This window comes from Hordeum vulgare, chromosome 5H (assembly GCF_904849725.1).
Source record: "Hordeum vulgare subsp. vulgare chromosome 5H, MorexV3_pseudomolecules_assembly, whole genome shotgun sequence".
NCBI classification, from domain to species: domain Eukaryota; kingdom Viridiplantae; phylum Streptophyta; class Magnoliopsida; order Poales; family Poaceae; genus Hordeum; species Hordeum vulgare.
Genome location: NC_058522.1, coordinates 284,749,919 through 284,776,456, shown reverse-complemented (window position 1 = coordinate 284,776,456; position 26,538 = coordinate 284,749,919).

Here is a 26,538-nt window from a genome sequence, read left to right as displayed (position 1 = left end):
CAGCGCCGCAGGGATAGCCCATTCCCCTCACTTATCATGCCTAGCCATCCCAAAGGCTGGGGCGAGTCTTGGTTTTACTGTCAAGAGACATCTCGTGCTGGCGAGAACAAGCTTCTGGGCTACAGGCCAACTCGCCTTCCAACCAATTTCAAGCTCCCAGACAAGCTCACCGAGGAGGAAGAATCGGAGTTCATCCCAATATTGTCCGAGTTAAGATCCTTGACGAACAACGGGCTTACCGGGGTTGACCTAATCCGCTGTTGGGTTGAATGGCGCATCCTTCCTCTGAGCCGCCGGGACAGGCTGATGTGTGAATTTGATGGTACCCTGGATCATCCTCAATGCTACTTCCATACGTCTTTAACGGAGAAGGACATTGTTACCATTATCAAAAAGCTGACTGGCGAGCCTGCGGGAAAATGTGGCCAAATCGGCCTCAAGCCTTTCTGCAAAATTAACCCGGCACCCAAGGTAAAGAAAACCTAAACTGCCTTTGGCCTTTATGCTTCGTTTGTGTTTTTTAGTTTTGTAACATATGCCATTTCAGAAAGGCGATAAGCTTTGGTCCAGGAAGCCCAAAAAACCAAGCCATGAAAAGTGTTAAGCCGCCCTCAAAGAAAACCAAGGGTAAGGGCTAATCTGCCGCAGCTGAGCCATCCGAAGTTGACGAATCTCAAGTCGGCGATGCACTTTCAGAGTTAAAAATTCGTCCTCCTTTCACTCGCCATTGATTGCTGTTAACCTTCGTATTTATATCTCTCCCTCTCCTTGTAATAGAATGAAGATAACGAAAGCCAAGAAGACTCTGTTGAGGTAATTGTTGTTTCCTCCGATTCATCTCCTTCTCCTCCTAAGCCGGCCCGGCGAATATGTGGGAAAGTTCCATTCTCACATCCAAATGCTTATTTGGACCCAAATTTCCTACTGAAGAAAGCACAGCATGCCTCAAATCGGAAAACACGAAGTCACTCCAGCGATCTGGTATCTGGCTTACCAGCAACAAACAAGAGAAAACCAAGCGAGGTACCCTTATGAATTTTACGTCTCTTTAGATCACGCTTGTAACCCGCCTGCATTATTGACGTATAATTCTTGCAGAACTCTCCTCCCACTTCTGGCGATTCAGTGATGTCGACGCTTCCACCAATGATTCGAGTTCCAGGGTAAGTCTTTTGATAATCTTGCTTTGACCTTTGAGAAAAATGAACTTTCAATTCCTAAACATGCTTGTTCCTTCTTTTTTGGGCACAAGCCAAGAAGAGAAAAACCAGCGGATCGACTCCTATCGCAACTTCGGAACCCACGAAGGAATCAGCTCCGACTCAAGACAACCCGGATTTAACTGAGCCTAAGGACCAAATGGATCTTCCTGAATTGCCAAAGGGAACAACAGATGCTCCTAAGCCGTCGAGCCCATTGACGACAACAGAAAACCCAGATGCAGTGATCATTACTGGTACCGGCTTTTCTAAGCCGGCGGCAAAAATTTTGGCCAAGCATGCAGCATCTTCCTCTCAAGCCGTCCCCGAGTCTGGGTTCTCCAAGGCGAAACTTTCCGAGTATGAGAACTTGGAATTTACGGAACTCTGCTCTGGCTTTGCAAGCCGCCTGGAGGCGAGCTATGAGATGGATAAGAACCTGCTGCGGATGTTACATAATAAACATGAGGTAAATTTTGTTATACTTATATTATTCCCATTATCCCCCCAAGAGTCGGGTCATCAGTAAAAAGATGAGTCGGGTCTTGAAAAATGTAGAAATACTTTGCGACCAGTAACCCCCAAGGGCCGGGTCATTAGTAAAAAGATGAACCGGGTCTTGAAAAATGTAGAAATACTTTGCGACCAGTAACCCCCAAGGGCCGGGTCATCAGTAAAAAGATGAGTCGGTTCTTGAAAAATGTAGAAATACTTTGCGACCAGTAACCCCCAAGGGCCGGGTCATCAATAAAAAGATGAGCCGGGTCTTGATTTTTTTGTATAATTTCGTCTGAAAAATTATACATTAGCCCCCAAGTGACAGGGTTATTGCTTTGCAGTAATTCTGAAACTTGCCTTTATTTTATACTTTCAAATAGGAAAATCTTGCTCAGACCTAATCGGCGCTGGGCGATTTAAAGAAAAACTTAGCTGGTCAACAAGACGCCCGGGCTAAGTCGGAAGAGAAATGTCAATTGGCCTTGGCTGAACTGTCAAACCTCAAGGCCGAGTTGAAAAGAGCTCAGGCTGACCAAAATGCCGCCTTGAAGAGAGCAGAGAAAGCTGAAGCTAGGCTGGCCACTGTAGAGCAGGAATTATCCGGCTTGAAACGTCATATATCCAACATGACACAAGCCGTCTTTGGTAAGTCTTACTCAAATCTTTGATCTCCTCCTTTCTCTTTCGTTAAAATAATACTGATGATAAGTCGCTAATCAATGATTTAGCTCCGAGAGCCGCCAACCTTCAAGAAGACTATGTGTTGATGCTGAAGGCGATTTATACGCTAACAGAGCAATTGTACACACGCAGTGTCTTGACTGTTAAAGCTGTGATGGGTGCCAAAGAGCCCATCACTTCCATCAAGAAGGTGCTTGGCTGCTTGTCTACACTTCCTCCTCAGATTGGCGAGCTAACTCGGTCAGCCGCCCGAAAAGGTGTTCTGACTGCCCTAAGTCGCTGTTTGGCGTATGCGCCAGAAATCAATTTGGAAGAAGTAGAGGCAGGCTTTCCTTAGCTCAAGGACGACGGGTCAGAATTCGTTGAGGAAGATTATCAGCGAGTCGTCAAGGACTCTCGGCTGGCTGCAACTCAACTTGCCACAAGCCTTGATTTAGCAAAATACCAGGCGGCTTATGATAGCAGAAATAAGAAAGTTAGCCCGCCAACCTTCGTGACGACCAGCCTAACTCCTAGGCGACCCAAGAATCCTTTCGACTTGGATGCACACTTGGCATCAATTCTGACTGACGAAGATGACTTCGCTGCTTTGGCCAAGTGCAACTGGGTATTGGGCGACTTACAAATCGAAGTCAGCCAGAGCTCACATCAGGATGATCCCAAGGCGCCAACAAAGTAGACTTTATTGATTTTGGCCTGAGAGCCATGTAATAGGTACTTTTTCCGTAGGTCGGTACTGTTCTGATGATATATTTTGCAAGAACCTGGGTAAATCGCCGTTAAAGGCGATTTGAAAAATTTGCCCTGCCTTTATAAGATTCTTCCATAATGCTTAATTCGCCAAGGATGAAACAATTCTCATCACCCGCCTGTCTTAAGCTTTGAAAATAGCATAAGTGAAAATAAACAAATTATAGATACTTTCAACAAGCACTAGAAATAAAAAGGCTTTAAAAACCTTCAGGGCTATGCCACGATGAAAAATAGCAATAGTAACTTTGTCGGCTCATAAGGTCGCGACAGGGGAAGGCGAGTCAGAAAACTCGTGTACCCACCCAAAATGCAGGTTTCGTCGGCTCATAAGGTCGCGACAGGGGGAGGCCAGTCAGAAAGCTCGTGCACCCACCCTAAATGCAGGTTTCGTCGGCTCATAAGGTCGCGATAGGGGGAGGTGAGTCAGAAAGCTCGTGCACCCACCCTAAATGCAGGTTTCGTCGGCTCATAAGGTCGCGACAGGGGGAGGTGAGTCAGAAAGCTCATGCACCCACCCTAAATGCAGGTTTCGTCGGCTCATAAGGTCGCGACAGGGGGTGGCGAGTCAGAAAGCTCGTGCACCCACCCTAAATGCAGGTCTCGTCGGCTCATAAGGTCGCGACAGGGGGAGGCGTGTCAGAAAGCTCGTGCACCCACCCTAAATGCAGGTTTCGTCGGCTCATAAGGTCGCGACAGGGGGAGGCGAGTCAAAAAGCTCGTGCACCCACCCTAAATGCAGGTTTCGTCGGCTCATAAGGTCGCGACAGGGGGAGGCGAGTCAGAAAGCTCGTGCACCCACCCTAAATGCAGGTTTCGTCGGCTCATAAGGTCGTGACAGGGGGAGGCGAGTCAAAAAGCTCGTGCACCCACCCTAAATGCAGGTTTCGTCGGCTCATAAGGTCGCGACAGGGGGAGGCGAGTCAGAAAGCTCGTGCACCCACCCTAAATGCAGGTTTCGTCGGCTCAAGAGGTCGCGACAGGGGGAGGCGAGTCAGAAAGCTCGTGCACCCACCCTAAATGCAGATTCTGTCGGCTCATACGGTCGCAACAGGATGACTCAATTTGCTCTTAAATGAAGAAGCCCCCAAGTCGGGGAATATTTTATTACCTCATACTGAAACTGAAAAACTTACAAAGTGTAGAACTTTAAGAGCTCAAGTGTAGTAAGGCCGCAAATGGGCAATATTCCAGGGGCGGGTTGACTCAGCCTCTGTGGTCGGTCGATTAGGCCGCAGATCCACCAAATAATAAGAGCCATTGCGGAGGTTCTTGCTGACGACGAACGGGCCTTCCCAAGGGGGGGACAACTTGTGCATGTCTACTCGATCTTGAATTAGACGGAGCACTAAGTCGCCTTCCTGAAAGGTTCGATTCTTAACCCGGCGATTATGATAACGCCGCAGATCTTGCTGATAAATAGCCAAACGGGCCGCAGCCAGGTCACGTGCCTCCTCCGAGGCATCCAAAGAGTCTTGACGCACCAGCTCATTATCTTGCTCCACATATGCGGCGACTCTAAGAGAATCATGCTTTATATCAGTAGGGAGAACAGCCTCTGCTCCATAGACCAAAAAGAAAGGGGTGAATCCCGTGGATCGGTTCGGGGTGGTTCGGATACTCCACAGCACCGAAGGTAACTCTTCAACCCAACACCCTGGAGTTCTTTCCAAGGGAACCATGAGTCGGGGCTTAATCCCTCGCAAAACCTCCTGATTCGCCCGCTCTGCTTGCCCGTTGGATTGCGGGTGAGCGACTGCAGAGACATCAAGCCGGATATGCTCTCGACGAAAAATATCCTGCATCGCCCCTTGGGACAAGTTAGTACCATTATCCGTGATAATACTGTGAGGATATCCAAACCGGAAAATCAGCTTCTTCAAAAATTTGACCGCTGTCTCCGCATCGCAAGCTCCAACAGGTTCCGCCTCAACCCACTTGGTGAATTTGTCAACTGCCACCAATAGGTGGGTCTTTTTGTTAGAGGACATTTTAAAGGGCCCAACCATGTCCAGCCCCCAGACCGCAAAAGGCCAGGTAATGGGAATCATCCTTAATTCTTGAGCCGACACATGAGCCTGCCTCCCATAACGTTGGCACCCCTCGCACCGACGAACTATGTCTTTTGCATCTGCATGTGCCGTCAGCCAAAAGAAACCATGACGAAAAGCCTTTGATACCAAAGAACGTGACCCGGCGTGATGTCCGCAGTCTCCGGAGTGAATGTCATTTAGGATTGTGCATCCTTCTTCAGGGGAAACACATCGCTGAAAAACTCCAGAACCGCTCCGTTTATATAACTCGCCATTAATGATGACCATGGACTTGCTGCGCCGAACAATCTGGCGGGCCAAAACTTCGTCGGCGGGTAACTCGCCGCGAGCGAGATAAGCCAGATAGGGGAGAACCCATTCCGGAGTAACACGGAGAGCCGCCACGAGCTGAGACTCGGGATCTGGTATTGCCAATTCCTCCTCTGAAGGTAAAGCCACAGACGGTTTATGCAAGATATCCAAAAAAACATTAGGGGGAACCGGTTTTCTTTGGGAGCCGAGTCGTGAGAGGGCATCAGCTGCCTCGTTGAGGCGCCGGTCAATATGGTCCACCTGATAACCGTGAAAATGACCCGCCACATCAGACACGGCTCGTTTGTAAGCCGCCATCATGGGATCCCGAGAATCCCACGTACCCGAAACTTGTTGTGCCACCAAATCAGAGTCACCAAAACACCTGACCCGTGTTAGGTTCATCTCTTTTGCGAGTCGCAAGCCGTGAAGCAAAGCTTCATATTCCGCCGCATTATTGGTGCAGGGAAACATAAGTCGAAGAACGTAACAGAACTTATCTCCTTGAGGGGATACTAACACCACGCCAGCCCCCGAGCCTTCCAGCTGTCTGGATCCATCAAAGTAAATAGTCCAGTAGGTAAGGTCAGGCCGGTCCTCTGGAACCTGCAGCTCTGTCCAGTCGTTCACGAAATGAACTAACGCCTGGGACTTGATGGCCGAGCCGGGAGTGTATTGTATGTGGTGAGACCCAAGCTCTATTGCCCATTTGGCGATTCGCCCTGTTGCCTCCCGATTCTGGATAATGTCACCAAGGGGAGCAGAACTAACCACCGTGATCGGGTGCTCCTGGAAATAATGCTTAAGCTTCCGACTCGCCATAAACACCCCATATACCAGCTTTTGCCAATGCGGGTATCGTTGATTGGAAAGAGTTAACACCTCGCTGATAAAATATACTGGGCGTTGCACCGGATACTCCTTTCCTTCTTCCTTTCTTTCAACGACCACTGCCACACTTACTGCCTTGGAATTCGCCGCGATATACAGGAGCATCGGCTCCCTTTCAAGTGGGGTAGCCAGGACCGGCGGGTTAACCAATTGGCGTTTCAGGGCTTCGAGCGCCTCGTCTGCCTCGTTGGTCCATATGAATCGATCGGATTTCCTCAATAACTGATAAAGAGGAATCGCCTTTTCGCCTAGGCGACTTACGAAGCGACTTAAAGCCGCAATGCGACCCGCCAGTCGTTGAACTTGATTAACATTCACCGGTTTTCCAAGAGAGATAACCGCTTCGATCTTGTCCGGGTTAGCTTCGATGCCGCGCTCCGATACCAAGAAACCCAACAATTTCCCTGCAGGTACACCAAAAACGCACTTGGTAGGATTTAGCTTCATGTGATATACTCGTAAATTATCAAAAGTCTCCTTAAGGTCTTCCAACAGTGTCTCCCCCTGGCAGGTCTTGATCACAATATCGTCGACATAGGCATGGACGTTGCGACCAATCTGGTTATGAAGACAATTTTGGATACAGGGTTGATAAGTCGCCCCCGCGCTTTTGAGTCCGAAAGGCATGGACACATAACAAAAGGCCCCGAAGGGGGTTATGAAAGCCGTCTTCTCTGATCCTCTACAGCCATATTGATCTGGTGATATCCTGAATAAGCGTCCAAAAACACAAACATTCACATCCCGCCACCGAGTCAATGATTTGGTCGATGCGGGGAAGAGCGAATGGATCTTTGGGACAAGCTCTGTTGAGATCCGTATAATCGATACACATACGGAAAGTACCGTTCTTCTTGAGTACCAACACCGGGTTAGCCAGCCATTTGGGGTGGAAAACTTCCACAATGAACCCGGCGGCTAAAAGACGGGCGACTTCCTCTCCAATTGCCTTGCGTCGTTCCTCGTTGAATCTACGAAGGTACTGCTGGACAGGTTTGCATTTTGGGTCAACGTTAAGATGGTGCTCAACGAATTCTCTCGGTACACCAGGCATGTCAGAAGGTTTCCATGCGAAGATGTCCTGATTCTCACGGATGAATTCGATGAGCGCGCTTTCCTATTTGGGGTCTAGACCCGTCCCAATGGTGAACTGCTTGGATGAATCGCCAGGCACGAAATCGATCGTTTTAGTGTCATCCGTGGGTTTGAACTTGAGGGGTGACTCGGATTCTGTAGTTGGCTTCTTGAGTGGTGACATGTCCGCCGGATCAACATTGGCCCGATGGTGTTTGAGCTCTTCCGCCGCGCAGGCGACTTCCGCATAAGCCGCATCCTCTTCTTCACATTCTTTTGCGATCCTTCTATCTCCATCAACCGTGATGGGTCCTTTGGGACCAGGCATTTTGAGCTTGAGGTAGACATAGCACGGGCAGGCCATGAAGCGGGCGTAAGCCGGTCGCCCGAACAATGCATGGTAGGGGCTTTTCAGCTTGACCACCTCGAAGATTAGAGACTCCGGCCTGTAATTCTGCGCAGTTCCAAACGCCACTGTGAGCCTAACCCGGCCTATAGGATAAGCCGACTTGCCCGGGACAATTCCATGGAAAACCGTGGTTGAAGGCATCAGGTCTTTTTCCAATAGATTCATCCTCTGGAAGGTCTCGAAGTATAGGATATTGATGCTGCTGCCACCATCCATTAATACTTTTGATAGGGTGTAACCCCCCACTTGGGGAGCCACGACCAATGCCAGATCGCCCGGGTTATCTACCCTTGGCGGGTGATCACGCCTGCAAGCATTAGTAGTGAAAACGTGGTACTGCCCATTACTTAACTGTTTGGGGTTACTGCGGAAACCCCCATTATCGTCCTGATCCTGCGGAGCCCCCTGTGGAGGCGGTTGATGGAAAACTCCTGGCGGATTGTACCGCCGCTGGTGGTGCACCGGGTACTGGCCGCCGCCTGGCTGCGGGCCTCCCTGAGCCCCCTGTTCGGGGAAGCCGCCAAAAGGGTTCTGTCTCTGGTTGGGCGCGGTGAGCTGCTCCTGGCGCCGGTCCCGATCTTTGTTTTGACTCTTCTTGATTGCCTCTGCCCGAAACTCTCGCATCACGAAACAATTTTCCCAAGAATGACTCGCCGGGCCATCAGCCGTGGCGTGGTGCAGGCAAGGGCCCTTGAGTAACTCCTCATAGTTACGAGGCCTTTTCCCGCTGAAACCTCGATTCTTCTTTTTGCCGTCGTTAGCGTTGGTGTTGGCGACCAAGTCCGAGGGCTCCTCCTGCGATCTACATTTGCCATTGGTCGCCTGACTGTGACGGTTGCGCCCCTGGAAACGGGTATGATTCTTGGATGACTCGCCCTTTTTGGGCGAGTTAATCTTGCCATCCTCGCCGGGATCCTTAGTATCGTCGGCCTCGGCATACCTGGTGAGGGTGTCCATCAGTTCGCCCATGTCTTGGACCTTCCGTTTGAGTCGCCCCAATTTTTGCACCAAAGGTTCGTAATGGCAATTATGCTCGAGGATATGCACAGCCTGAGCCGCCATAATACCATCTGACGAATGAATAATTTCTGCAACCCGTCGTGACCAATGGTGGGCTGATTCATCCGGACGCTGAACACAGTGTTGTAGATCGACAATTGTCATCGGACGTTTACAGGTTCCTCGGAAGTTTTTGATGAACCGCTCTTTTAACTCGGCCTAGGACTGGATGGAATTGGGGGGGCAAGTTTTTCAGCCAAGTGTGTGCCGACCCTTCGAGCATCATCGTGAAGTATCTGGCGCAAACCGCCTCGTTCACGTCGAGCATGTCCATGGCAATCTCATAGCCCTCGATCCATGACGCTGGTTCGAGGTCCGGTGTGTAATTAGGCACTTTCCTTGGTCCCTTAAAATCCTTGGGCATCCTTTCGTTCCGAAGGGCCGGGGACAAGCACGGTACCCCTACTTGCCCCCCGCCCCCGATGAGGGGGTCTGGCGTGTCTTGGACGTTCGGGAGATCCCGGCCCGGCGGATTCCGTTCGGGCGGGTTGTCCTGCGGGAAGTGTCGAGGTCCACTGTTTACAGCGGGCTGGTCCTCCGGCCTACTCCTGGTATAACTTGCCTGAGGGGTGGAATGCAACCTCTCTAGGCTGTGCGAGAACTGGGCATTTTGAACCACCGCCGTCTTCAACATCTCGATGGCATTCCTTGCTTCTATCTCGGCTGGGGTGTTGCCGTGAATCGGAAGAGACTCCAGGTGGCGAGTTGCGGCAAGCACGTTGTCCACCGGGTTGGAGAAGTGGCCTTGGGGTGTCCGGAAACGAGGAATTTGACCCTCGATCGGCTGAGCCGGCAGGTTGGGCGGGCGACCCGGTACTCCCGTCGGGGCGGCTCCCATCCCGGGGGTTCGCGGGGTGTCGAAGAGACGAGTCGGATTGAGGTCATGGGGCAGGCGACCCTGGTGCCTTTGCTGATGGATGGCGTCAGACGCGCGTTGCTGTCTCTCAAGCCGCCAGTTGTCAGTGTTTAAGCGCATCCTTTCGGCCGCAATTTGGGCTTGTCGAGTCTCGATCCTGGCGGATTCCGTCTCAGCATCCTGGTGAGCCTTCGCCACCGCCTCTCTGAGCTTTGCTAATTCTGCGTTTACCTCCTCTTGGTTCTCTGGCATGAGGGGGTCGCCATTAGTCTCGTGATTTCCGCCGCTAAATCCACCAGGACTACGGCTGGACTTCTGGATGTCTCACCGGTCCCACCGCCTCCAGTAGGGTTTTGTGTAGGCTGAGTCGCCCCTGCCATGTAGATGGCGATCTGGCGGCGGGTTCGGTCAAGGACTTCCGGATCCATGGCTAGCGATAAGCCTCTGAGTCCATCCCCATCAAGAGACCGGATGGAATCTGAGTCGCCCATGGATGACTCGTCGTCAGAGTTGACCGGGGTAACTTCCTGAGTCGCCAAGTGTTCTGGCTCCTCCGATCCCTGCGTGAATCCCATAAAGACCGGGCAAGTTAACTCTGATGTTACGACTGGGCGGACGTACCTGGCCGGCTCGACGATGTCGGTGGAGATGTCCGGCTCAGGAACGGGTGATCCGATCATGTCGATGAAGATGTTGATCTTGCCGAAGGGAACTCTGTAGCCAGATTCAATTGGTTGTCGATGTAGTTTATCCCACGGCGGCTCCGAGTCATGAGCGCCGTCGCGTAGCTCCCAAACCCTGGTAGGGCTCCCTTTGAGAACTCAACTCCACCGTGCGCAGGCCCCACGGTGGGCGCCAACTGTCGTGGTTTTTTCACGGCAGATGTCCTCGTGAAAGGACTTGATACTGGAGCCATCGCACCTTGGTGGCGACTCAAACGGGTTAAGCGGGAAAGACGCGGCGATTTACCCAGGTTCGGCCCCTCGAGACGAGGTAACAGCCTAGGTCCTGCTTTTGTGTGTATTAATGTGGATTCGATTACAAGGAAGGCATAACTCGCCGAAACCTAGCACTCAATGATTTCTAACCTCCCTCTGTCCCCCGGGACCTCGCCTTTATATACACGTCGACTCCCTAGGGTTTACAAGGATTCCTTCCTTCCTACAACTCGTGACCATTATGGTCTCTAAGTCGCCATCTTCCAAAGCTAGGAGACCCGCCAAGAGCTATACTCGTCGTATGACTTTGATTCGGCCCAGACAAGGCCCAACTAAATATCTGGATGAATCGCTCGCTGGATAACCCGGCCCAATTAGGGCGGGTCATCCACAAGTCACATCCCCAAGACACGGGAATTTCTGTCATGCTAGTTTTCATCATGTTCCTATGATTCGCGTTCGTTACTTTGATAGTTTAATATGTGGGTGGACCGGTGCTTGGGTACTGCCCTTACTTGGACAAGCATCCCACTTATGATTAATACCTCTCGCAAGCATCCGCAACTACGAAAGAAGAATTAAGACAAAGTCTAACCATAGCATTAAACTAGTGGATGCAAATCAGCCCCTTACGAAGTAACGCTTACATAAACTAGGGTTTAAGCTTCTGTCACTCTAGCAACCCATCATCTACTTACTACTTACCGTTGCCTTCCTCTAGGCCCAAATAATGGTGAAGTGTTATGTAGTCGACGTTCATATAACACCACTAGAGGAAAAACAACATACAACATATCAAATTACCGAACGAATACCAAATTCACATGACTACTATTAGCATGACTTATCCCATGTCCTCAGGAACAAAAGTAACTACTCACAAAGCATAATCATATTCATGACCAGAGAGGTAATGAGTAGCATCAAGGATCTGAAGATAAACTCTTCCACCAAATAATCGAACTAGCATCAACTACAAAGAGTAATCACCACTACTAGCAACATTACAAGTACCAATCGGAGTCGCAAGACGGAGATTGGTTACAAGTGATGAACTAGGGTTTGGAGATGAGATGGTATTGATGAAGATGCTGATGGTTACGAGTCCCCTCCGATGACAGGAATGTTGGTGATGACGATGGCGACGATTTCCCCCTTCGGGAGGGAAGTTTCCCCCGGCAGGATCGTCGTGCTGGAGCTCTAGATTGGTTCTGCTCAAGTTACGCCTCGTGGCGGCAGCGAAACCACGAAAAAGCTCCTCCTTGATTTTTTCCTGGACGAAACCCTTCATATAGAAAAAGAGGGGGCCAGTGGGCCAGTGGGCTGCCCACAAGCCCTCATGGCGCGGCCTGGGGGGGGTGGCCGCGCTGTGCAGGCTTGTGGGAACCCCCTGGTGCCCCTCTGGCACTTTTCGGCCCAATATTTTTGATAAATCGGGAAAAATTCCTAGTTGATTTTACGGCGCTTGGAGTTGCGTAGAATAGGTATCTCAATTTTGCTCCACTTTCACGCCAGAATTCCAGTTGCCGGCATTCTCCCTCTTCATGTATACCTTGAAAAATAAGAGAGAAAAGGCATAAGAATAGTACCGTGAAGTGAAATAACAGCCAAAGAAGCGATAAATATCAACATGAAAACATGATGCAAAATGGATGTATCAAACACCTATACAGTTGTGGTGTTGATCATGTTTTGCCCATGGAAGAGGTTTAGTTAGCGGGTCTGCTACATTCAGATCCGTGTGCACTTTGCAAATATTCACGTCCTCTCCTTCGACGGAGTCGCGGATGAGGTTGAAGCGTCGTTTGATGTGTGTGGTCTTCTTGTGAAACCTTGGTTCCTTTGTTAAGGCAATGGCACCAGTGTTGTCACATAACAGAGCTAAAGGATTTAGTGCGCTCGGGACAACTCCAAGATCTGTCATGAACTGCTTCATCCAGACACCCTCCTTTGCTACCTCCGAGGCAGTCATGTACTCCGCCTCGCATGTAGAATCTGCTACGACGCTCTGCTTGGATCTGCACCAGCTTACCGCACCCCCATTAAGAATAAATACGTATCCGGTTTGCGACTTAGAGTCATCCACATCGGTGTCAAAGCTTGCGTCGACGTAACCTTTTACGACAAGCTCTTTGTCACCTCCATAAACGAGAAACATCTCCTTAGTCCTTTTCAAGTACTTCAGAATATTCTTGACCGCCGTCCAGTGATCCACTCCTCGATTACTTTGAAACCTGCCTGCCATACTTATAGCCAAGCTGACGTCTGGTTTAGTGCACAACATTGCATACATGATAGAACCTACGGTTGAAGCGTAGGGGACGGAACTCATTTATTCTCTACCTTCTGCAGTTGCTAGGCACTGAGTCTTACTCAATTTTATACCTTGTAATACTGGCAAGAACCCTTTCTTGGAGTGATCCATTTTGAACTTCTTCAAAACTTTATCAAGGTATGTGCTTTGTGAAAGTCCTATCACGCGTCTCGATCTATCCCTATAGATCTTAATGCCTAGAATGTAAGCAGCTTCTCCTAGGTCCTTCATAGAGAAACTTTTATTCAAGTAATCATTTATGCTCTCCAAAAGCTCCACGTTGTTTCCAATCAGCAATATGTCATCCACATATCATATTAGAAACGCCACATAGCTCCTACTCACTTTCTTGTAAATACAAGATTCTCCAACCACTTGTATAAACCCAAATGCTTTGATCACCTCATCAAAGTGCTTATTCCAACTCCGAGATGCTTGCACCAGTCCATAAATGGATCGATGGAGCGTGCATACTTTGTTAGCATTCTTTGGATCAACAAAACCTTCGGGTTGCATCATATAGAACTCTTCCTTAAGAAAACCGTTAAGGAACGCGGTTTTAACATCCATCTGCCAAATTTCAAAATCGTAAAAGGCAGCTATTGCTAACATGATTTAGACGGACTTAAGAATCGCTACTAGTGAGAAAGTCTCATCATAGTCAACTCCTTGAACTTGTGAAAAACCCTTTGCCACAAGTCGAGCTTTATAAACGGTCACATTACCGTCTCCGTCCGTCTTCTTCTTATAGATCCATTTGTTCTAAATAGCCTTGCGGCCTTCAGGTAGTACTTCCAAAGTCCACACTTTGTTCTCGTACATGGATTCTATCTCGGACTTCATGGCCTCCAGCCATTTGTTGGAATCCGGGCCCACCATTGCTTCTTCATAATTTGCAGGTTCGTTGTTGTCTAACAACATAATTGTTAAGACAGGATTACCGTACTACTCAGGAGCAGTACGTGATCTTGTCGACCTGCGAGGTCCGATAGCAACTTGATCTGAAGTTTCATGATCATCATCATCAACTTGCTCCTCAACCGGCGCCGCAGCAACAGGGGTTTCCCCTTGCCCTGCGCCACCATCTAGAGGAATTAGAGGTTCGACAACCTCATCAAGTTCTATCTTCCTCCCACTCAATTCTTTTGAGAGAAACTCCTTCTCAAGAAAAGCTCAGTTTTTAGCAACAAACACTTTGCCCTCGGATTTGAGATAGAAGGTATACCCAACTGTCTCTTTTCGGTAACCTATGAAGACGCACTTTTCCGCTTTGGGTTCCAGCTTTTTAGGCTGAAGCTTTTTGACATAAGCATCACATCCCCAAACTTTAAGAAACGGCAATTTTGGTCATTTGCCATACCACAGTTCGTATGGTGTCGTCTCAACGGATTTTGATGGTGCTCTATTTCAAGTGAATGCAGCTGTCTCTAATGCATAACCCAAAAATGATAACGGCAAATCGGTAAGAGACATCATAGATCGCACCATCTCTAATAAAGTACGATTTCGACGTTCGGACACACCATTACACTGTGGTGTTCCAAGCGGTGTCAACTATGAAACAATTCCAAATTGTCTTAAGTGAGCACCAAACTCGAAACTCAGATATTCACCCCCACGATCAGAGCGTAGGATCTTAATCTTCTTGTTACGATGATTTTCAACTTCACTCTGTAATTGCTTGAACTTCTCAAACGTTTCAGACTTGTGCTTCATCAAGTAGACATAACCATATCTACTCAAATTGTTAGTGAAGGTGAGAAAATAACGATATCCGTCGCGCGCCTCCACATTCATCGGACCGCATACATCGGTATTTATGATTACCAACAAGTCACTTGCACGCTCTATTGTTCCGGAGAATGGAGTCTTAGTCATCTTGCCCATGAGGCATGGTTCGCACATGTCAAGTGAATCAAAGTCAAGTGACTCCAAAAGTCCATCGGCATGGAGTTTCTTCATGCGCTTTACACCAATATGACCTAAGCGGCAGTGCCATAAAAACATGGCGCTATCATTGTTAACTCTAACTCTTTTGGTCTCAATGTTATGTATATGTGTATCATCGCTATCAAGATTCAATATGAACAATCCTCTCACATTGGGTCCATGACCATAAAAGATATTACTCATAGAAAGAGAGCAACCATTATTCTCTGACTTCAACGAGTAACTGTCTCGCAATAAACAAGATCCAGATATAATGTTCATGCTTAACGCATGCACCAAATAACAATTATTTAAGTTCATAACTAATCCTGACGGTAACTGAAGTGAAACTGTGCCGACGGCGATTGCATCAACCTTGGAACCATTTCCCACGCGCATCGTCACTTCATCCTTCGCCAGCCTTCGCTTATTCCGCAGTTCCTGTTTTGAGTTGCAAATATGAGCAACGGAACCGGTATCGAATACCCACGCACTACTACGAGAGTTGGTTAAGTACACATCAATAACATGTATATCAAATATACCTGATTTTTCCTTGGCCGCCTTCTTATCACCAGATACTTGGGGCAGTTGCGCTTCCAGTGACCCACACCCTTGCAATAATAACACTCTGTTTCAGGCTTAGGTCCAGCTTTGGGTTTCTTCGTCGGATTGGCAACAGGCTTGCCGCTCTTCTTGGATTTACCCTTCTTTCCTTTGTCGTTTCTCTTGAAACTAGTGGTCTTATTCACCATCAACACTTGATGCTCTTCATGGAGTTCTGACTCTACAACTTTCAGCATCGCAAATAACTCGTCGGGTGACTTGTTCATCCCTTGCATGTTATAGTTCAACACAAAGCTCTTATAGCTTGGTGGCAGTGATTGAAGAATTCTGTCAGCGATAGCCTCTTGTGGGAGTTCAATCCCCAGCTCAGCTAAAAGGTTTGAGTACCCAGATATTTTGAGCACATGTTCACTGACAAACGAATTCTCCTCCATCTTGCAAGCATAGAATTTATCGGAGGTCTTAGACCTCTCGATCCGGGTGTTCTTCTCAAAGATAAACTTCAACTCCTGGAACATCTCAAATGCTCCATGACGCTCAAAGCGACATTGAAGTCCCGGCTCTAAGCCATACAAGACTGCACATTGAACTATTGAGTAGTCCTCCTTGCGTGCTAACCAGATGTTCTTAACATCTTGGTCAGCCACGGCGGGTGATTCATCTCCTAGCGCATTATTAAGGAAATAATCCTTCTTCCCGGCTTGCAGGAGCAACTTAAGATTACAAGCCCAGTCTACAAAATTGCTTCCATCATCTTTCAACTTAGCTTTCTCTAGGAACATATTAAAATTCAGGGTGACTGTCGCGTGAGCCATTGATCTACAACACAAATATTTTCAAACTGGACTTAGACTATGTTCAAGATAATCAGAGTTTAACTAATCAAATTACTTGCTAAACTCCCACTCAAAAAGTACATCTCTCTAGTCATTTGAGTGGTACATGATCCAAATTCACTACCTCAAGTCCGATCATCACGTGAGTTGAGAATAGTTTCAGTGGTAAGCATCTCTATGCTAATCATATCAACTATACGTTTCATGATCGACCTTTCGGTCTCATGTGTTCCGAGTCCATGTCTGCACATGCTAGGCTCGTCAAGCTTAACCCGAGTGTTCCGCGCGTGCAAATGTTTTGCACCCGTTGTATGTGAACGTTGAGTCTATCACACCCGATCATCACGTGGTGTCTCGAAACGATGAACTGTAGCAATGATGCACAGTCGGGGAGAACACAATTTCGTCTTGAAATTTTAGTGAGAAATCACCTCATAATGCTACCGTCCTTCTAAGCAAGATAAGGTGCATAAAAGGATTAACATCACATGCAATTCATAAGTGACATGATATGGCCATCATCTTGTGCTTCTTGACGTCCATCACCAAAGCACCGGCACGATCTTCTTGTCACCGGCGCCACACCATGATCTCCATCATCATGATCTCCATCAACGTGTCGCCATCGGGGTTGTCGTGCTACTTATGCTATTACTACTAAAGCTACGTTCTAGAAATATAGTAAACGCATCTGCAAACACAAACGTTAGTTTAAAGACAACCCTATGGCTCCTGCCAGTTGCTGTACCATCGACGTGCAAGTCGATATTAACTATTACAACATGATCATCTCATACATCCAATATATCACATCACGTCATTGGCCATATCATATCACAAGCATACCCTGCAAAAACAAGTTAGACGTCCTCTAATTTGTTGTTGCATGTTGTACGTGGCTGCTATGGGTATCTATTATGATCGCATCTTACTTATGCAAAAACCACAACGGAGATGTGCAAATTGCTATTTAACCTCTCCAAGGACCGCCTCGGTCAAAACCAATTCAACTAAAGTTAAAGAAACCGACACCCGCCAGTCATCTTTATGCAACAAGGTTGTATGTCAAGCGATGAAACCAGTCTTTCGTAAGCGTACAAATAATGCCGGTCCGGGCCGCTTCAATCCACCAATACCGCCAAATTGAGAAAAGACTAAGGAAGGCAGTAAATCGAACATCACTGTCCACAAAACCCTTTGTGTTCTACTCGAGATAACATCTACGCATGAACCTATCTCATGATGCCACTGTTAGGGAACGTTGCATGGGAAAAAAAATCTTACGCACATGAAGACCTATCATGGTGATGTCCATCTACGAGAGGATATTTGGATCTACGTACCCTTGTAGATCGCACGGCAGGAAGCGTTAAGAAACGCAGTTGATGTAGTGGAACGTCTTCACGTCCCTCGATCAGCCCCACGAACCGTCCCACAAACCATCCCGCGATCCGTCCCACGATACGTTCCAACCTAGTGCCGAACGGACGGCACCTCCGCGTTCAGCACACGTACAACTCGACGATGATCTCGGCCTTCTTGATCCAGCAAGCAAGACGGAGAAGTAGATGAGTTCTCCGGCAGCGTGACGGCGCTCCGGTGGTGGTGAGGATCTACTCCTGCATGGCTCTGCCCGAGCTCCGCAGAAATACGATCTAGAGGTAAAATTATGTTGTCTAGATCTGAGTTGCATGTGGAAAAAGTTGTCTCAAATCAGCCCTAGACCACGACTATATATAGGAGGGAGGGGGAGGAGGCTTGCCTTTAGGGCCAAGCCCTCAAGGGTGCGCCGGCTAGGGAGAAGGAGGAGTCCTATTCGAATTAGGATTGCAAAGTGGAGTCCTTTTCTTCCTTCCCACCTCCCTTTTTTTTCCTTTCTTTGGTTTTCTTCACTTGGTGCATAGGCCCTCTTGGGTTGTCCCACCAACCCACTAAGGGCTGGTGCACCACCCCCAGGGCCATTGGGCTTCCCTTGGGTGGGTTGCCCCCCTTCCGATGAACTTCCCGAACCCATTCGTCACTCCCGGTAAAATCTCGGTAATGCCAGAAAACCTTCCGGTAACCAAATGAAGCCATCCTATATATCAATCTTCATTTCCCGACCATTCCGGAAACCCTCATGACGTGTGTGATCTCGTCCAGGACTCCGAACAACATTCGGTAACCACACATATAACTCAACTATACTAAAACATCGCCGAACCTTAAGTGTGCAGACCCTGTGGGTTCGAGAACTATGTAGACATGCCCCGAGGTACTCTTCGGTCAATATCCAATAGCGGGACCTGGATGCCCATATTGGATCCTACATATTCTCCGACGATCTTATCGGTTGAACCTCAGTCTCAAGGATTCATATAATCCCGTATGTCATTCCCTTTGTCCTTCGGTATGTTACTTGCCCGAGATTTGATCCTCAGTATCCGCATACCTATTTGAATATCGTTATCGTCAAGTCTCTTTACTCGTTCCGTAATACAAGATCTCGTGACTTACACTTAGTCACATTGCTTCCAAGGCTTGTGTGTGATGTTATATTATCGAGTGGGCTCCCAGATACCTCTCCATCACACGGAGTGACAAATCCCACTCTTGATCCATACTAACTCAACAGACACCTTCGGAGATACGTGTAGAGCACTTTTATAGTCACCCAGTTACGTTGTGACGTTTGATGCACACAAGGTATTCCTCTGGTGCCAGTGAGTTATATGATCTCGTGGTCCTAGGAACAAATACTTGACACGCGGAAAACAAATAGCAATAAAACGACACGATCAATATGCTACGTTCATAGTTTGGGTCCAGTCCATCACATGATTCTCCTAATGATGTGATCAAGTTATCAAGTGACAAAACTTGCACATAGTCAGAAAACCTTGACTATCATTGATCAACTGGCTAGCCAACTAGAGGCTTGCTAGGGACATTGTTTTGTCTATGTATCCACACATGTATCTATGTTTTCATTGAATATAATTATAGCATGGATAACAAACGATTATCTTTAAACAGGAAATATAATAATAACTATTTATCATTGCCTCTAGGGCATATTTCTAACATGATGGCCCTCAAGCCGACCAATATGTCTCGGACGGGGTGGTACGCGAGTGGGTTGGATGCGACATCGGAGCAGGTGGCGGACTACGTGGAACACTCGCGGAAGCAACGGCGAGCGGAGGAGCGTGAAGAGGCCCAACGGCTGGAGCTCGATGCCAAAACTGAGGAGGAGGAGCACCGTGCTGCCCATTCACCGCGTGTGCAGCCACCGACGAATGGTGCCACTACAGCCTGGAAGACGGTCTTCCCTTCGGGTGGCACGGCGCCGACGCTTGTCGACCTCACGGGCCCCGACGACAACGAGAGGGACGCCTAGGGCAGTGTGCCTCCTCGTGTTTAGAGTACTTAAAGTTTCTATTGAATGTAATGTGAACTCGTGGGATTATCGCCGTCCTTTGGGACCGGCATTAATATTAAATTTACTTTTTTATATTTTCAAAATATTTATTATGATTTTTTTGGCGCCGCCTAAAAATGGGTCATGGCCGCGTTGGACATAAGCGCCGACTCAATTACAAAAGAGGACATGGTGTATGCCGGACCGATCCAAACAGACAAAATGCGGACAAACCATGCGTCCATTTGAGTCGTGTGGTTGGAGTTGCTACCCAAACGAACGACGCTTTTGTCCGTTTTTTGTTCGTTTGGGTCGGCCGCTCGCTCGATGTCCGTCGTGTTTATCATTTGGGTCGGCAATGCATCCAACGTCTGCAACCCATATTTGTCGGTGTGGCTGGCCGGACGCCCTTTTTCAACAAATATGCACATATTTTGCATTATTTAACAAGCAAACATATAAAAAATAGCATAGTTTCACAACCAAATAAAGCATAGTTTTCAAATATATAAGTATAGTTTTACAAACCAAATAAAAATTAAATTGTCTCAAATACATATGAAAAAAAGATACATCTATTGGTTGCCAACATGAGACCACATATGGTCAACCAAATTATTTTGCAAGTACATGTGAGTTTCCGAATCATGCATTTCATAATGAAATTGGGTGAACAGTTCAAATGTTGACGCTCCTCGATGCTCAGGCACAACATTCTGACCCTGAAATTGAAACCCTTAATCATAGAAACGTTTTGAACGCTGATACGCCTCAAATGTATCTATAATTTCTGCTTGTTCCATGATGTTTTGGGTGACAATGTTGTATGTTTTGCTACACTTTTATATCATTTTACGCATACTTGGACTAACCTACTAACTCAGTGCAGCCAGTGCCAGTTTCTGTCTGCTGATGTCTATTTTGCAGGGGCTTTTACCCAATTTTCCGAAGCCTGAAAAATTCCAGGAAAATATATAAAAAACCAGCATAACGGAAGCTTCCAGATCACCAAAGATGGGCCACACGGGGGCCAGGGGCCGTCCAAGCAACCCCCTGGCGCGACCTACCCCCTAGCGTGGCCTACCCCCTGGTCATGCTAGGAGGCCGCCTGGGTGGGTCCCACCTCCTCTGGTGCCCTCCTTTGGCCTATATTTACTCCTCCGTGAGAAAACCCTTCCATCAGATCCGGAATCGCGAATTTCTCCATCTTTCCGCCGCCGCAACGCTTCCGATATCAGGAACGTTAGGAGACCCCTTCCCGCACCCTGCGAGAGGGAGGATTGACCTCCGAGAGCTTCTCCACCGCCATGGATGCTTCCCGAACGTGCCGTGAGTAGTCCTCCTTGGACCATGAGTCCATGACTAGTAGCTATGTGATGTCTTCTCTCCAATCTTGTGCTTCAATGGTTAGTCCTTTTGAGCTGCCCTACATGATCAAGGCATCTATGTAATTCTCTTGTTATTGCTATGCTCGGTTTGTTGGGATCCGATGGCTAATGAGATTATGTTCAGATTGTTATGAGTTATATATTTGATTATCCTTTTATATTATGTTCCTTAGTGATTCATGCATGTTCTCTGTTGCTATTTATTGCTTTGGCCGAGTAGTAGATTGCAACTCCAAGAGGTAGCGTTATGCATGATTGTGGGTTCATGCCCCTCGATGTCTAGCTTCAGTGATTGTGACATGGGGATGTGTTGTTGCCACTAGGGAGAAAACAAAGGTGCTTGTGACCATGGTTGCAAGGATTGTTTACCTTACGCATAGTTCGTTAATGCAGTTGACCGTTGCTTTGAGTTTACACTTTGGTGGGGCTCTCAACTTAATACCGACGAGATGTTCTGGATAGTTATCTCAAGGTGGATGATTAGTAAGTAGATGTTGATTAATAAATGGTCTACTTGTCTTGTCGTACTGCCCATTACTATTGAACGTCTAACTATCAAGTAGCATCATTAGCATTGTGGTGCGTTCATAATTCTGTCAATTGCCCAACTGTGATTTGTTTACCCAAGCATAGTTGCTTATCGTCTTTTGGGAGAGAGACATCAGTAGTGAACATCATGTGACTCCGGTCCATATCACCATCATTGTTTACACCTCCATCATTTACCGTTTTTATTTACTTTTCTGCTGCAATCACTATTACTTTCCCGCTTGTGTTTTGATCCTTTGCAAACTACAAGGCCGGAGAGATTGACAACCTCTCTCTACTCGTTGGGAGTAAAGTTATTTGTTGTGTGTGCAGGTCCATGTCTTCTGCTGACCAAGACATGAGACACCTACTTGTTGATCATAGGAGTCCTCTTGGTTCGATAAACCTTAAAGTCTCTGTGTAAGGGAAAACTTGCTGCTAACTACATCTCAACCTTCCACTTGGGGTAACCAACGGGGTGCTAGAAGTATATACATCATCTCGTCATCAAGCAAAGTTTTCTGGCACCGTTGCCGGGGACTCCAGTCTTCAAGATAGGGGAGTTGCACACTATCCTTTACCTTTTCTTTTTAGTCTTGTTAGTTTGCTTTTTAGTTTTTGCTTTAGAGTCTTATACCAAAAACCACAAAAAAAATAGTTGCTATGTTCTTGCTTGTTGCCGCTGACATGGGTTCCACTGGAAACACCAAGTTGTGTGACTTCACTAGTCACAACAACAATGACTTTATGTGCACTCCTATTGCTGCTCCCACCACTGGAGCCACGTCCTATGAGATTAAACCTGCTTTACTGAACCTTGTGATGAAAGATCAATTCTTCGGTGCTAGAGATGATGCTGCTTTGCACTTGAACAATTTTGTTGAGCTCTGTGATATGCAAAAATATAAAGAAGTAGATGGTGATATTGTTAAACTTAATCTTTTTCCTTTCTCCTTGAGAGGAGGAGCTAAAGTGTGGCTTCAATCTTTGCCTAGGAATAGCATAGATTCTTGGGATAAGTGCAAAGATGCTTTTATTGGGAAGTATTACACGCCTCCTAAAATTATCCAGTTGAGGAGTAACATTATGAATTTTAGGCAATTGGATAATGAACATGTTGCTCAAGCTTGGGAACGTACGAAATCTCTTGTTAAGAATTGCCCTACACATGGTTTGACTACTTGGATGGTTATCCAAACTTTCTATGCGGGATTGAACTTTACCTCGCAGAATCTGTTAGACTCGACCGCGGGAGGAAGCTTTATGTCAACTCCACTTGGTGCTTCCACAAAGCTAGTGGATGAGATGATGACAAATTATTCTCAATGGCACACCGAGAGAGCTCCAATAGGTAGGAAGGTAAACTCTGTTGAGGAGATCTCCTCCCTTAATGATAAGGTTGACATGATCATGACTCTACTTACTAAGCAAGCTCCTATTGATCCTCATGATGTTCCTTTAAATTCTTTGGTTGCTCATGAAAGAGAGCAAGTTGATGTTAATTTTATCTCTAGGAATGACTTCAATAATAATGCTTATAGGAGTAATTTTGGTAGCAATTCTAGACCGTTTCCATCCAACAACTATGGGAACAACAACAATTATCATAGCACCAAAAACTCCACTTCTAAATTAGAGAGCATGCTTAAGGAATTTATCACTTCTCAAAAAGCCTTCAACAAAAATGTAGAAGAGAAACTAGAAAAATTAGATAGTCTCTCTCTGAAGGTGGACAACATAGCTCATGATGTAGAGATGCTTAAAATTAGAACTTCCCCACTTGAGGAAAGGAACACTACACCCATGAATGCTATCCAAGTCCAAATTAATGAGAACATAAGAATGCTAGCCAAACTGAAGGATAGATGGGCTAGAGAAAAGGAAGAGGAAGAGAGAATTAAGAGCCTTCCTACACACACTATCATTGCTACTATACAAGTTGTTGAGGATCTCAAAACTTTTAGCACCCATCGCACTCCTAGTCCCAATGGACCTATTAATGATGATGCTAATAGCTCAACTATAGGACAAGAAGGTACTTTGAATTTAGAGACTACTAAAAGGATGAGCTTAGATGACATTATTACCACTTTAATTATTGGTAGTAATCTTGATTTTCACAATTGTAGTCTTTCCAAAGTCATCACCTTTTTTGCAAAGAATGGCTAAAGACCCCCACACTAGTATACTTAATATTGCCTTCACCGAGCATATTACCAATGCTCTTATCAAAGCTAGGGAGGAGAAGATCAAGGTAGAGACTTCTATTCCTAGAAAACTAGAAGATGGTTGGGATCCTATGGTCAAAATTAAATTGAATAATATCTCTTGCTTTGCTTTGTGTGATGTTGGTAGAGGCTAGGGTTCTACCAGGTCTCGGACGTAGGTTGTAGGGGTGGAAGTGCGGGCTGCGAGGCTGCGAACGCCGGCGTCGGTGGTTGGGCGCCGTCGCGGCGAGAGAGAGAGAGAGAGGCGGCTAGGGTTTGGGGCTCTCGTCTCCTGAGGGAGACGACAACAGAATATACTGTTTATTGTCTGATTAATATCGAAGGGGTACATGTGTTTATAAAGGAGGACAGCCTCCACTAAACCCTAGATAACTTGGACTCTAATATAACTTGGACTCTAATATAACTTGGACTTCTAAGATAGGTAAGATAACTTGGGCTAAGCCCGTAATTAACCCTGCTCATTGGGCCTCCTCCGTTGGTACGTTGTACCGGTCATAACATCTCTCTCCGCCTTCTCAAACAGCTCGTCCTCGAGCTGAACATCTGGAAACTGCTGGCGGAAATCGTCGAGCTTCTCCCAAGTCGCTTCGTCCTCTGGCAGGCCGGTCCATTGTACCAAGACATGCCAGACGCCGCGGCGCTGCTGCGCCTGTAGCACCTTCGCCACATGTGCGGAAGCTGGAAGGAGGCGGCCATCCGAAGTAGGAGGAAGGGCCGGTGTCGCTACAGGAGGGTCCCCGCGGTAGGCCTTCAGTAAGCCGACATGGAAGACGTCGTGGAGGCGAGAACCAGCTGGCAGCTCCAAGTGGTATGCGAGTGTGCCGACACGCTCCAGCACACGAAAGGGACCGGCGTAGCGAGGTCCCAATTTGCGCTTGGAGCGCGAGTCCAGAGACTGCGTGGTCCTGTGAAGGAGGCGCAGCCACACCCAATCGCCCACCGCGAACTCCGCCTCGCGATGATGAGCATCTTAGTACTTCCGAGCCAGCTGTTGTGCTTGGAGAAGACGCTGGCGTGCCTCAGCCAGAATGTCGTCGCGGGTGCGGAGTAAGTCGCCCGCCGTCTCGGACCGAGCCGTCCCAGGCTCGTAAGGGAGCATCGTCGGAGGTGGGCGCCCGTAGACCACCTCGAAAGGCGTGGTGCGCAGGGCGGAGTGATAGGAGGTGTTGTAGCAGTACTCCGCCCACGCCAACCAGTCCACCCAAGCTCATGGACGATCACCAGTAACACAGCGCAGGTACATGGCGATCACCTTGTTGACCACCTCGGATTGGCCGTTTGTCTGAGGGTGGAACGCCGTGCTCATGCGGAGCTTCACGCCCGCTAGTCGAAAGAGATCCCGCCAGACATGTCCCGTGAACACGGGATCACGATCGCTGACAATGGACGACGGAAAACCCTGGAGGCAGACGATGCCGTCGAAGAAGGCCCGCGCCACAGAGGCGGCTGTATATGGATGACCCAGGGCGATGAAGTGCGCGTACTTGGAGAAACGGTCAACCACCGTGAGGATGACGGACTTGCCGCCCACCTTGGGAAGGCCCTCGATGAAGTCCATGGATATATCCGTCCACACCTGGGAGGGTACGTCCAGCGGCTGCAGTAGACCCGCGGGTCGTAGTGTCTCCGTCTTGTTCCGCTGGCACGTCACGCACGATCTCACCTAGTCGCGGACCATCGCGCCATCACCGGGGATGTAAAAATCAGCACGGAGACGATGGAGAGTCTTCTGCACGCCCTCATGCCCTACAGAGTGCGCCAAGGTCAGGACCTGGTGGCGCAGGTCGCCATGGTCGGGCACGAAGATGCGGCGGCCATGTAGGAGTAGCCCCTCGTCCAAGCGCCAGGGCGCATCCAGCTCGCCGGCGTCAAGGCGCCGGCGCAGGCCCTGGGCGTCCACAACCATCGAAGTTGCCCAGCGAATGTCGTTGATGAAGGCGAAAGATGGCCCGGAGCGAATGCACATGATAGTGCCAGCCATGGCGACGTCGTCCGTGACATCCTCGGTGTCGCGGCGGGACAAGGCGTCGGCAACCGTGTTGAGACGGCCGGGGCGGTACTCAATGGTGAAGTCGAAGCCAAAGAGCTTGCTGATCCACTGGTGTTGCGGAACTGTGGAGAGGCGCTGGTCCAGCAAGAACTTGAGGCTGTAGTGGTCCGTGCGCACACGGAATGACCGACCCCAAAGATAAGGCCGCCAGTGGCGCACCGCCTGAACCAGCCCAATAAGCTCGCGCTCGTAGGTCGCGAGCTTGTGATGGCGAGCGGCGAAGGGGCGGCTGAAGAAGGCGAGCGGTCCCTCGCCCTGGTGAAGGACGGCGCCGAAGCCGATGCCAGAGGCGTCGCAGTCCACGATGAACGGCATATCAAAGTCCGGCATCTGGAGGGCGGGTCCCGTCGTGAGCGCCCGCTGGAGAGCCTCGAATGCCGTAGTCGCCTCCTCGTCCCAGGAGAAGGCGTCGCGTCGAAGGAGACGCGTCAGTGGCGCGGCGATGAGGCCGAAGTCCCGGATGTACTTCCGGTAGTAGCCGGCGAGGCCCAAGAAGCCGCGAAGCGCCCGCGGTGACCGCGGGATCGGCCACGCGGCGACGGCGGCGACCTTGTCCGCGTCCATCGCTACCACGTCCGCCGAGATGACGTGCCCC